Source organism: Corvus hawaiiensis, chromosome 2, assembly GCF_020740725.1.
Source record: "Corvus hawaiiensis isolate bCorHaw1 chromosome 2, bCorHaw1.pri.cur, whole genome shotgun sequence".
NCBI lineage: Eukaryota > Metazoa > Chordata > Aves > Passeriformes > Corvidae > Corvus > Corvus hawaiiensis.
Genome location: NC_063214.1, coordinates 103,331,145 through 103,345,386, shown reverse-complemented (window position 1 = coordinate 103,345,386; position 14,242 = coordinate 103,331,145). Strand labels below are relative to the sequence as shown.

At 38.8% G+C, this 14,242-nt stretch overlaps 1 protein-coding gene across 4 annotated transcripts in view; it reads left to right on the top strand.

Moving 5' to 3' along the window:
• Positions 1–14,242, top strand: part of MID1 (midline 1) — a 249,910-nt gene that overhangs the window by 158,894 nt on the left and 76,774 nt on the right. The window lies entirely within an intron of this gene.

The following is a 14,242-nucleotide window of genomic DNA, read 5'->3' as shown; positions in this document are numbered from 1 at the left end:
CTCTGCATAGTAACTGAATAATTTCCTGGATGTCTAGCAAGTTGAAATTATGCAGTGATGGGTCAGACTTAGTCTGGTTCTGGCACAAAGTAAAGACAAGGATCTGACAGATTAAGACAGAAAGGAAAGTGATTGAATGAACTTTAAATATTATCTTAAGGAAGGAGAAGCAATTCCAACTATAGCCCTTAAGTGAGTATAACAAAAGGGGGTACAGCAACTTCTCTATGTGCAGCTGTTAAGGGTTGTTCTCTTCATCACCATGGACTGTTTAAGATATACAAACATGACAGAATTTGAGGAAAGCTGAAAACAGAAACTTTCTTTTTCATTGTGTTTTTTAAGTGGCCAAAAATTATTTTTATCATTAAAATTACCAGTATTGATAGACAAATCAAAATAAACTAGAGATACAAACGTGGTACTATAACTGTCTATAGAAAGACTTTTTTCAGTACAAAAATTCCCTGCAGAAGTTATGCCCCTCACATGATGTTGGCATTCTGGCAAAAGCTTCTAGTGTGAAGCTGTGGCTTTTGTTTAGAATAGTGGTAGGAGAACAAATTTTATCTTAGGAGGTTTTTTACACCCCAGCTGTGAATTTTGCCATATGATTAGGCTTCATGACACCCCCTAACTTACTATAAATCCTCCGGAGAGTTAAAAAAAATTAAACAAATATTTCACAAAGCTGGCTTAAAGTTTGAGCTTGGAAATAGTTGTAGTACTCATTTGGCTTCGATTTCCTTGAGAACCCATACTAGATTTCTGGTAGGGATATAATACTTTTCTGCAGAAAAGATTAATCCATGAAAAATTTGGGCAAGACTGAGGATTTGTTATTTATGTATTTATTTTGATTTATACATATGACTGGAAATATTCCTGTAATATTCTTTGAAATACAGTAGAATGGAACTCTGTTAATTCCCTTTTAACCACAAACCAGCAGGAGTTCAACAGCTGAGCTGCAACAGGTGTAGATATATCTGATTTTTAAAAACTTTTATCAGAGCTTTCCCACTTTCTCACAGACTGCAGGATCAAATGGGCTTGGGAGTCATGCTCACTGAAACAGAGCTATTTTAAACTAAATAAAGAGCAAATTCCAAAACACACCAGAGCTAATTTGCCATTGTTTTCACCATAAACCATAATGAATCCTCATCAAATGAATGCAGCTGCTATGGTGCCGTATCCAAAATAATGTAATTAAATTGCTGCTTGGGGAATTTTAGAGTATAAATTTGGCAGAGACTCATTATTGGCAATTCGACAGCGAAGCATTTATAATCTTATCCAAAGAGGTGATCCTGTGTTCTGTCACTCTAAGAACAGAGAGAGGAGAAACAGAACCAGGATGACAAATGGCCAGACCAAAATCTGAAACAAGAAACCACAAGAACTTAAGGCTAATCCAAGCCATGCAGGAAAGCCTGTTGGGATAGCGAGCGGAGGACAGGATGAGAAAACTTGAGTATGTTACATCAGAAAAATTCCCCACCACTCTCTGCAGTGACAAGGTCAACAAGGAAAGAGGCTCCACCACAGGGAGCCTGCAGGAGCCACAGCTTTGCCACCATCAGGGTCAGAAGAGTCACAACCCTGATCAGGCAAGGGTAACTCTGGGGCCTCATGCCCCAAGCTGACTCCTCCTCCCTGCCTGCTCCCTTACAAAAACATTGCCCCTCTCTTCTGTCAGGGCGTGTGTGGATGCTTGGCTGTAACTGCAACCACCTCCTCCATCTGGGGGAAAGCAGTGATGCTGGCCTCTTGAATGGTGAATTCCCCAGAGCTGCCAGGATCCAGGCTGGCACATGGAGAACAACTCAACATCTGTAAAAACTTCTGTGATGAACACATCATTGTATTTGCTAAGGCCATTCGAGATCAAACAAACTGCCATTAAAGTGCTGAGAGTTGTGATGAAGTGACTACTACAATCAGTTTCTTGATTACAAAACTGTAAAACTAAAACCAGGGTCACCCAGTCTCAGAAGAAAGCAGGTTGTATTTCTAATTTGTTTTAAAAGTGACCACAAATTGAATTCTAAGTTCAAGAGAGAGGAATTTGCATTTGGGCCAAATCTGAGTCTTTGGTTTATGTTTAATAAGCCTAAGGTTTATGTTAATAAACCTTAGTATGCCCATTCTAATTAAGCTTACATAAAATATTGCAGCTTAGAGCATACTTTTGTTTAACAACAATGTTTGTGTTCCTTTATATGCTAGGCAACTCTCCTGGGGTTGTGTTTCCAATATGAATGTTCATTGTTATGAACATTATATGGCTTCATAATCGGATATCCATCAATATTTAACATTACATGTCTCCAGAGTAGTTACCTAATGCTTCAGCTCAGGGACAGCTGATTCAGAAGAAGCCAACAGAGTCCTTCAAATTATCTTTCTTTTTTTTTTTCTTTTCTTTTTCCTTCTTTTTTTTTTTTTTCCCACCTTTTTTTTCCTTTTTATTCCTTAGTGCATAGCAGTTACTGGCAAATCTGCAGAAGCAGCAGCTGCCAGGAGATGTAATTGAAAAAGGGGCTTGGGGGAGGGGACAAACAGAGGAATTTCAAAGTTTTGATGAAAACCAAAATAAATAATTTGCTAAAGAAAAGTGTAGAGATCAAATGTTGAGATTAAAGATTAACACATTCAACAGTAAAGTTCACAGAACTTTAACTTTACAACTTCGTGTGGAAAGAATATTAAAAATACTAAGAGGAAAGGGTTCAAAGTTAGATGGGAATCCCTATTATATGTATATACTTGGAGAAAAACTGTATTATGAGTCTTGAAGAAAGAATGAGCCTGCTGTATCCTTCTGTTGCTCAGTATTGACCAGTAAACATTCTTTTGTATGGAAATAGAAAACAGTTATTAGAGCTAACATTTGACTTCAGGTAAGTGTTCCAGAAACATAAATCTACTCTAGCAACAGACTGATGTCTCCTGAATTTGAACTGCCACAAAGGGAAGTTAAAGAGAAATAGGCAGGGTGGGATTTGTGGATTCGTCATGGATTTCATGAGTTTCATCTGTTTATGTAGCTTTGCAAACCCAAAGCTGTCTGAGATCTAGAAAAACAAATATTCATGTCTTCTTAGAGGTTTGTCAAATGACAGATTGCTGGCAATCTTAGTGAGAGGCTGAAATAATTTGTTGCCAAGTTGTTTCAGCTCACAATAAGCTTAACAGTTATCCTGGGTTTCATATGCAATACCTTCATCGTTGCTGGAGACAATTAAGTGCCTCTATCCTGTGCCATACCCAAAAACATTGTAGCAGTTGCTGAACAACTTCACTGTGATTTTTTTTCACATTACTTGTTGATGACTTCAGCTTTGGCCTTTTTGGTCAGGTTATTTGGCTGCTGTAAAGCTCTGTAAAGTCACTGAGAAAATGTTGGCATAATCTTGAGCTTAATGGAAGGATCAGACTGGCTTTATCCTGCAATTTAGTCAATAGAGTTGGGTAACATTTTTAGTGACTGCAAATTCATCACAAATGGAGTTTTGAACCTAAAGCTGTTTCCACTTTTTAGTAGAAGGGCAGAATTTGTTTGAGGTAAGGAAAAAGTAGCATGGAGATAAACTCTAACCGTGTTAACCCCTGTTTTACCCGCTAACTCAGGGATTATGGAATTTGGATTTACTCTCAGCATGAGGGTCTTAGAAACAACACCACCCTCTACAAAAAGACAATGTTTTTGAGGAGAAAGTTGGAGGAAATTTGGAGCGCTCTCTTCTTTTTTCTGGCCCCATCTCTTGGGCCCAGCCCGCCAGAGGTGATGGGCTCTGGGGCTCTCAGCCTGCTGTCTTGGCTCCTTTGGCCCACAAAGTCCCTGGCAGAACACAGCCTTGGCACTCACGCTGCTGCTGACACAGCTTTAACAGGAGGGGCATCGTTGGACAGCTTTGCCCTCCTGCTTCGTTGTCCATAGAGCCTGGATGTTCATTCTCTCCCAGAGAAATGGGAACCCCAGGTCAAGTTTGTTCTTTTCCCAGTCCAGAGTAGAGACCAAAGAAACAGCCACTTTTTGCTTCCAGTATTTCAGTTTGGCTGCTGATCCAGAAAATCAATTACAATCACAGCCTTACGTAGTGCAGAATCAGGTAATATTCAGTATGACAGTGAGTATGTCTGGCCTATGTGGAGCTTGGACACCTGCAGAGGCTGCTTACTACCTACTGCCGTATTCAGCTCTCTATAGTCCTTTACATTTTCCAAATGAATCTCATTTTCTGTGCAGGTTTATTTAAAAGAGAGATGTAGTAAGTTAAGAGAATACCTTTTTTTTCCTTTTTGGCACAGTAGATCTACAGACTGGTCTTAGATGAAGTTCGACTAATTTATATAGTAACAATAGTGAGCTGATATTTCCTCTGATACTGAGATTTGGCAGAGAGGACCAGAAGGAAGTGTTTCAATCCAATATATAAGACAACAGTAAAAGGGAAAAAAGAGATTTCCTCTTTATTATGTGAGGAGAATAATATATTACAAATAATTTCCACCCATTAAAATGCTCTTTTGTTCTTGCAGCCTGGTTTGGGATTTGTGGCCAGTCCAGTTTTGATCCTTGTAATGTCTTTGCAACATTCCATCTTTGTTTCCTCACATCCACAGCTTGCCTTTGCTTGTGTTCCATCTGATCCCAGCTGTTGACATTCATTAACCAGGACACTTATTACTAAAGCACAATGGTCAAAGTTTGGCCTGTTCCAACCCAGCTGTTGTGGCTGGATTTTTGTGGTCCTGAAATCCAGTCATTTCTGGATAACTTTGTCTTTAATCAACTGACCAAATGTAATTTAGTCACAGCACTAGTGGGCCAACTTCCTTAAACAGGGCTATTTAAATCATTTTTGTGTAGCTTTACAAATCCTGAGGTTAAATCTCAGGTTCAGAAGCTTCCACAGAGTTTGCAGAAAATAACTTTGTGCTGTTCTATCAGCTTTTTTATTGTTTGCTTGAGTTATCCCTCTGATCATTGGATTCTACATTTTGGCACTACAAATTAATAGTAATTGGAGAAAGAAGAAGGAAATATTTGGTCGTTCTTGTTTTGCGTACCACCAGCAACACAGCAATGTTACATTAGTTTGGGTAAGGCAGGTTTTCTTTACTGAAACACATGGCTGCTGTTGCCTGGTTTGTACTACAGGCATTAGGAAACTCTATTAGAAGCTCATCCCTGTAAGCATTATTTCAGCCTCAGAGCTCTGAAGGGCTTCTGTGGTTTGTGAACCACACACTAAAAAAGACCTGAATTGCTCAAAGGCTTCTCCACTGGCAGTGTACCATGAAGCCTGATGCGTGTCTGATTCGGACACCGCAGGGCAGCATGTGGTTAAACGGCAAAAGGGACCAGGAGAGATGCTGCCAAGTCCTGTGGAACACAATACCAAGTTCCCCAACATGGCAGAGGAGAGGAAGATTTTTGGATGCCAAGGTTTTCAGAACAATCAAGAAATGGCAGTAAGTACTGTGATGCCTCGGGAAAGGGCTGATTCCCAACCACTGATTTTTGATAACTTTAGAACATGCCAAATGCCAAAAGAGTGCTTCTCTCCTCTGTGCTCTCCCATTGATTGTAGCTAAAATCCAGAAGCCTAGAGGTCTGAACAACAGACCATAGAGTGAAGTCCTGGGAATTAAAATTATCCAGATAATAAGCAATACGAAATAAGCAATATCAGAAAAAAGTTGTGTTTCTGATCAGTTCAAATTTTTGGTTGATTTCTCTTATTTTAAACTTAACTACTATCATAATGAACCTCTCCTTCTGAGAAGCAATGGAGCTTAATTTCTGCAAGGACTCCCATCTAAAATGTTATTTTCTATTTTTTTTTTTATTGAAGTTGAAATTTACAGCAGCAAAATTTTGATGACAGAATAAAGTTAGAATGGGAAATTTTAAATTTTGTATTCAATAGCTTTTATGTGTTACCCAGGGGTCCATTCCATTGTAAGTTAACACTTTTCCTGAGATACTGATACTCTAGTAGATAATGGATGGCATTTATCCATTTCTGCAAAACAACACCTTACTAGGGTAAGTGGAATTTCTCACTGATGAGCAAGCTACAGGACTAGTTTTTACTCGGCTTTTCATCTGAATTTAGCTTGTATACTAATAATGCACTTTTCCTGCATCAACTCTGCATCAGATCATGAGAATATTTTCTATTAGCCTTGTCCATTCTGCTCAGCCAGACTTCGTGGGTGAGAAGGGCTCAGGAACCTACTGTGGTTCCCTGATTCTGGCTAACTGAAGTTCATCAGCATTCATGATCATGATGTCTTTTTCACATTCTAAGCCCTGACAAGTTTGTAATAAAAAGCTTCCATATACTCAGGTTTTCTGAGGTGAGTCCTGTCTTGGATTGTGCAAATTTTAAAGGCCAGAATTTCCAGATGGTAACTAATAGCTCACATGCTTCTAATTTGGCCGCTCTTCATCTGGAACCCTAAACATCTTTGGGATTTCCAGCAATCACTACCCAGGCATGTGCATGCTGCTCTTCACCTGTGCACAAGAATTCTGGTGCTGTCAGGACATCCCAGCCTTCCTGAACATGAACTATATTATATATTCAGTTTCAACTGTGTAATAAGCCTTCAGAAGGTCCCTGGCATAGGTTACACAGTGCCCACAAGGCCTTTGCAGCCCCAGAAATTCTATGCACCTTCAATATTTCACTTTTATTGAATATACAGCCAGTGTTCACAGCTTTTACATCAGGAAATCTTGCCTAGCAACAGCTCTTCTATGCAACCCAAGCTCCTGACCCCCTGGATTGTCCATATTACAATAGACATAGATGGAAACAAAACCACCACCAACTTTGTAACTGCAAAGAGGTTTTTGCACAGTTAAAGTGGTCCATTTTACTTTTGCTGACCAACTTAACACTGTGTTGTTGCTTCACTAGAAAAACTGGCCCTGTTGAGGAAATACTTCTAGTGAATATTTAAAGCTTATATAAATGCCCTGCAAGCATATTGGTGTGTGGGGCAAGGAGTTCTGTCACTAGGATATTGTGCGTTTGATCTTCATTTCATTCTTTATTTCTCCATTTCATTCTTCTTTTTATTTCATGCATAAACTAGTAGCCTACCAAGCTATGCTGAAAATAGTTGGCAAATACATCCTGTCTTTCTGCTAATACTACCAATTCATGTAACACTATTTCAGTAGGAATTTGGATTTCTGGAATGACTTATGGTATCTGGTCGCTGAGTTATAACAGACACAATATAGTTAGTGTCTGCTTTAAAGAACAGGAATTGATGTCTCTTTAAAACTCTTTTTTTTTCCCTTCTGAGACAGTATTCTTTCCTTCTGAGTTAAGATAAAGCTACTCAACTACTTTAAGTTTTACAGTGTATAATTACATTTCTTTTGAGTATCCTAATGCATTTTTTGTTTACAAACTTTATGTGAAAAGACAGTAATTGCTATGTTTCAGAAATTCCTGGTTCTAACACAGATGCTTAATAATAAGATATAATAAGATATAATGATAAGATGCTTCTGAGGCAGATATTTGGTGGGCCTATTAGTTTTTTATTGACGTTTTATCTGGAAATCATCAGGTTTCATGGTCCTATTGTTGGTGTCTCTGAGAATTAAAATTTGCTATTTGTCTGAAATGAAGGGCTGCTTATAAACATACAAATTAATTAGTGAAAGGTCTTGTTTTACTGTAATTTAAAAGTATTTCAGGACTTCTATTTTGCTCAGTTAATTTGTAAAAAATATAAAAGAGAGAAAGAGAGGAAAGAATGAAAATCAGACGAGAAAATATGTAAGAAAAGAAAAGGTAAATAAAAGCTGTGTAAAGGCCCCAGTCTTATTCATGGAAATTGTGCTGTTCACTTAAATGGGAGCAGGAACTTGCCCTTTAGCAGAATGACTGCTTACAAGACATGGGACTGTCATTATGTAAAATGGTTTTGTGTATTTGCTGTATTTTTTTCATGTCACCCAAGAGCTAAAGACCCCCAGGCTAGCATTAATGTCTAATACAAGTTTTGTAAACCTTTTACTTTCAATGATAATCTGCAGTCTGTTGCAGCTCTCATTCTGCTGTCAAAAAAAAGGGTCTTTAGTGAGGTTAAACATGAGCTGTTCATGTCTGAGAACTTGGCAGAGGATGAACACCAGAGTCTCAGTTTGGTGTCTGATGTACAATAGGTGATTTCACAAAGCACCTTTGCAATTTGACAGCTTTGTTTGCAAGAGACCTCAGGACTCAATGAGCCTATAGTGAATGACGTAACATTACACCATAGAAACCTGCCTCTGTAGGTCAAGTCTAAAGTTAAATCACTGACAGTACCACACTTCTTGTGCTGTTTTGGCCCTAAGAGTACAGCAGGAGACATCTAGCTCAACTCAGACATATTTCAGTCTGTAAGGTACCTTTAGGTATGAAATGTGTTTACATCTCTGAAATTGACTGAAGAGCTCAGGGAATATAGATATGACATCCAATGAGAAACTTTCATATTATGTTTCTTAACTTAAAAACTATTATCCAGAATCACCAAATTAAATCTTACTGTAAATACTGTGGGTTATGTTTAGGGAAGCAGAACTAATACCATGCTGGATTTTTCTACTCTGGCTGCAACCTCTTAAAAAGTACCATCCAGTTTTTATCAACAATTTTTAATGGACCTTGCAGTGTCTGTATCCTGTGCTTAAGAGGTTGGTGACTGAGCTACAAAAAATGAAGGCTGCACAATGTCAGGGACACTGAGAAGGAGTTAGGGAACTTGTTCCAAGCACAGTCTGCAGGGGACCCACAGCCCATGGACAAACAGGCAAAAGCTCCACTACCAGCACACACAGAGGGAGGGGAGCAGTAATGCAGAAGAATGGAAGCTTGAACAGACAAGGACCTGCAGGAGGAAGAGACTTCCCCTGAAGGCTGAGGTGCCCTCACAGAACCACTTCACTGCTCTGGGGAGTAAACACCTGTCAGATCAGGATTGTTGCTGGAACTAAATAAGGCAGCTCCATCTGCTCCCTGTGTAACAACCTGTGCAGAGAAAAGGGGCAATAGCAGTGAGTGACTCTTCTGCCAGGTATGGAGGGAGGCACCCATGTGCTCAAGAGACAGGTGCTGCTTATGAGGGGCTTGTGTCACAGGCATCACTGACGGACTGCCAACCCTCATACAACCCACTGACTATTACCTGCTGCTGTTTCACACTGGTACCAGCCAGGAGCAGCTGGAGTGGGTCTAGAGGGGATCACAAAAATGGTCAGAGGGCTGGAGCATCTCAACTCTGCAGACAGGGTGAGAGAACTGGGGCTGTTCATCCTGGAGAAGAGAAGGCTCTGGGCAGACCTTGCATCAGCCTTCCAGTACCTAAAGGGAGCCAACAGGAAAGCTGGAGAGGAACTTTTTACCAGGGTGTGTAGTGATAGGACAAAGGGAAATGGCTTTAAACTGAGAGTAGGTTTAGCTTAGATATTAGGAAAAAAAATCTTTTGTATGAGGTTGATGAGAAACTGGAAGATGTTGCCCACAGAAATTCTGGATTCTGCATTGCTGGAAGCATTCAAGGCCAGGTTGGACAGGGCTTTGAGCAACATGGTCTATTGGAAGATGTCCCTGCCCATGGCAGGGAGGCTGCAACAAGGTTCTTTCCAATCCAAAGCCCTGTGTGATCCTGTGTACATCATTCATGTGATGTAGAAGACCTCTGCTTTTAGACCCTTAAAGATAGATGTTTAATAGCAGTATTTTTTTGATAGGTTTGATAGATTCACAACTAATTCGCATGTCATTTTACACTGCACTTGTACAGTGTGAAAACTATCAGAATTAAAGTTAATTCAAGACATCATGAAAAAAAGGTTATATATTCAAAAAATAAACTTCTTTCAAACATGCACTGGATAATTTGTGATATTTATCTGTTTGTTGCCCTAGGCTAGGGATAATGGGAAGCTGTTTCTTCAGCACTTATGGATAACCTGACCCTATCTCACAAGGTGGGATCACTGTGATGCAACTCCTACCTGGAAGAGATCACTGCAATTCAGTGCATGCTGCGTGCAAATAAACATTATCCTTCATTTTGTGGTACCATTTGGAATGGAACTTTTAGAGAATGAACATGTTATCTCAAAGCTTTTAAGAAGGAAGAGGCATGAATAGTTAAAAACAATATAGTTTATCAGCCCTATGTAATGGAAATGTATGGTAAATAGTGATCTGTTTCTCTGTCCAGCTGTACTACTTGCAGGAGTAAGGATCACTCTTATGAGGAGTAATGGGATAAAGTCCAGGGCTGCCATTTCAAAGTGCTAAACAGAATTGTTGAACAATAGTATTTTTCAGGAATGCCTCCAACCAGCACTTTTTACCACGGTACAAAAAACAACAAACTGAAAGCAAGCCTTTCTGTTTGGCATATTTTCTTCCACATGACAAACTTACTTGTTTGTCCAAACTTGTTAGGAAGAAAAGAACATACCCTTTTAAGTATAGGGATGCACTAAGGAGGACAGATTCATGTGAAAAATGAAAAAGACAAGCGTCTGGTTTTTTGGTGTTTAAATTTCTTGGTATCCTAAGTTTAAATGAAAAATTATTGAGTCAATAATTGTCTGGACCAGGTTCCCTTTAAAGTACTATAGGTAGCACTGTTGTCTTGTAAGTCATCCTTGCAAAGTAGGAGCGCAGCACATCTCAAATTTAAAAACGACCTGAAAATCAGAGATGCAGCCTGTTACTTCTAGTTGTGACTTTATGTATTTCTGTAAGTCACCATCAAAGTTTGCAGCAGAGAACACAGAGATCATACAGGTTTTGTATTGCTCAGTGGATTGTACCTGAAAATCAACTCTTTCAGCCACTAGGTTGGCATTACTCTTGAAGAATTTTGGAGAGTGAAAATTACTTTGAACATCATGACAGCTACAGCCATGATTTCTTGACTTTTTTCTGAACTTTTAAAGCTAGATTCTCTATCTAAACTTTTGAATTAAGGTGCTAGCAGAACTTAAGCAACATGAAACATCTTTGTTGGAACTTGAAAGAAAACCACAGGGTGAAGCGAAAGCAGCGTGACACTGCAGAACCACCACAAACGTTCTTTCATTACTTGTGCTGTGCTCTCTCCTTGAAGCACTTCAAAACCCTATCTACTCCCACGGTTTTTGTGACTGCACCCTTCTTTTAAAGCAAAAGCAGAAAGCATTGTGTTTGTCTCACCCATGGTCATTGCCAAATCTTGAGATGGAACCCAAGGACGTTTTCTTCTGTCAAGTATTGTGCTCATATTCTAGCTAGTAAACAATGCTGCCTCAAGTAAATGAAGAAAATTTTCTGAATTTTTACGTAGGTTTCAGATTTGGATCACTTATTTTATTCCAAAGGGTTCAGTGTTTATTTCAAGCAGGAAAGCTGAAAAAATGTTTCATTTTTAATTTTGTTAGATAGAAATATCTTATAAGTTTGACAGAGCGTTATTCCTTACTAGAACAAAACGAGCAACCTGAAACTTTACAAATGATGAATGCTGCAGTGAAACTCATGTAGAAAATCTCAGTATAGGGCACAGGCAGAGCAGATTAGGTTTATCTTTGATCAAGAGCCAAAAACATCAGGAGATAATGATAGTAATTTTGCATTCTTCTATTTTCATAGAGAACATGAGATAAGCATTGGAAACAGTTATTATTTATATGAGGAATTCATTACTTAATTACTTTTCTCTTCTTAAAACAAAGCTAAGACTGAATGAAGTAAAATTGGATACTCTCCTGCCATTCTTACTCTTAATATTCAATTAATTATCTTCTATTATTCCATTTCTCAGCTTGCAAAAAACAAAGCAACCCCCAAAAACTTTAAATGAAATATAGTCTAATGCCTAGGCACAGATCCACTTTTAATATTGCAATTCACTTCAGCAGTTTTTCATCATTTCAGAACCAGCACCTGAATCTCCTGTCACTTAAACACAGTATTAGGTCACAAAGATTCAATTTCCATTCCAGTGTAGCTTTCAAATAGAGACAACTTGTGGTTTTTCAGTTGATTTCTTTTTTCCTAATTAATGCATTCCAATCTGTGCTGCAAAGAAGAGTCCAAAGGTGAAGCCTACCTATCTTTACAGTACTGTTATTATAGACATCTATTGATATCAAGCTGATAGGATTCTCTATGGGACTGGAAGCAGGGACAACTAGAAATTTGAATATGAACTTTCTATTGCTGGGTTTTTTTTGTATGTTGCTAGTAACATTTTTTTTCTCCAGGTATGGTCCATTTTTAATAAAATTTCTGCAGAAAGCCAGAAATTGCTTGAGAGAAAGAGAAAAGGGGAACCAGATTAACCTTTGTATTCTTCAGTAAAGATTAGGGAGAACTCCGTGTTGGAAGTTCACAACTGTTTCTGTAAGTGAATATATATATAAGGGGCGATTTTGTGAAATACTATGATAGGAACTGCATGCTCCTATTACAGGTGGACTTTTAATTGACATCGAAGGAAACTTGTTCAAATCAATAATAGGGGATGTCAAAGTTCAAGTATATGTTCTGTACACTATGTGCTCAATCTATAACCATTTATAAACATTGAAATCACAGCTGGAACTTGGATATCTCACGCTAATATATCCATACCTGATAAGAAAATTGCTCTGCAATTCAGGAAAGCAAGCATAGCTCCTTGTACATGTAGCTGTGTTAAAAGACTCATCTTGGGGCCATAGAAAATGTAAAAGCTAAAGTCTACTATTTGCTTATTGCATGAAGCTTCTGACCAGTGTGTTCAGTTAATTCAGCTACCTTTCTACCATCATTCTTATAAAGCTCTACAACCTTCATTCTTTTTTTTTCTAGAATACATTCAGCCAACTGTGGTTTCCCTCATACGCATTTGCATCCCTGTGCTCCCACACTTTTTTTTGTTCTTTAAACCACATAGGCTTCCTTCCTCAACAATGACAACTGTTTCCTTGTCCCCATCTGTCTACCACTGTTTAAGACTTCCTCTCAGAGAATGTGCATCTAAGAAACTAATTTTTTAAATTTTTGACACTATGACCTTTAATGATGTTTGGGAGGCTTGACATCTCTCTCTGAGAGTCATATCTCAGCATTCTGTATGCTCAGGCTGTACTTCTCATCAGCATGCTTGGCTTTAGCTTATTGCCGTTGAGATCAGTCAGGAACAAGGTCTGAAGGCAAAAGAGCTGGGGAGAAACAAACACAGCTTGAAACAAAATTTAAAATTGCTGCAATTTGCAGAAAATCAGGCAGTCACATGGGTTGAACAATCTGCATTCATGGGGCTTGAGTTTGAAAGGACCTAACCTCCCGACCCCACCATGGGCAGGAATGCCTCCCATTAGATCCCCGTCCAACCTGGCCTTGAACACTTGCAGGGATGGGGCATCCACAGAATGGGACATCCACAGAGGTTTTTTCATTTTGTCAAGATATTTTTGACCTGACACTGACAAGTCTGTGTGTGTGTGTCTGTGTATATACACCCATGCGCAGGTAGATATATTTTTGTATACCTATGTCTGTGTATGAATATGTATGTTATTCAAAAGAACAGTGTTTTCAGACAGGTTGAATTTTCTCATATTTTTAACCTTTCTTTTTCTCATACAGCTGCTCTTATGCTCAAGTTCTTGCTTGTCTATACACATCATTCCCAATATAGGCTCCTACTCCTCATGAATTTAATCCTTGGCTCATTTTGTTCCTCATTGTCCAAGGAACTAATGTCAAAATTGTGTGTCCCGGATATTGTTTCAGCCATTTTACTTTAGTATCCTCCTGTTTTGATGTTCCCTGAATTTCAGCTTCCCCTGGTTCCTTTGAACAGCCTACTTGGTGATACTTTGCTGCTGCATCTTCCTTGATCTTGTCATTGTCTCAGTGCTGCCATTTTCCAAATATCCATTTCTCATATTTAATCCTCTTACCTAGAGCAATGATCTGTTTCAGGGCAAGGTCACTTCAGGCTCAAAGACAGCACTTCCAAAGTAGTGAAGTCTGAATTTTTGCTTTTTCAGAATGTCATATGTCAAGGAGTTTAAAAATTATGCTAATAAAAGGTGGTATCAATTTTTGATCATTTAATGCTAGGCTCTTTGCTTGAAATGTTTAGCTACTTTTGGGCCAGAACTGCATTTTTGTCTTATATTGATACAATATCTAGCAGAGCAGACTTCTGATGTGGGACACCA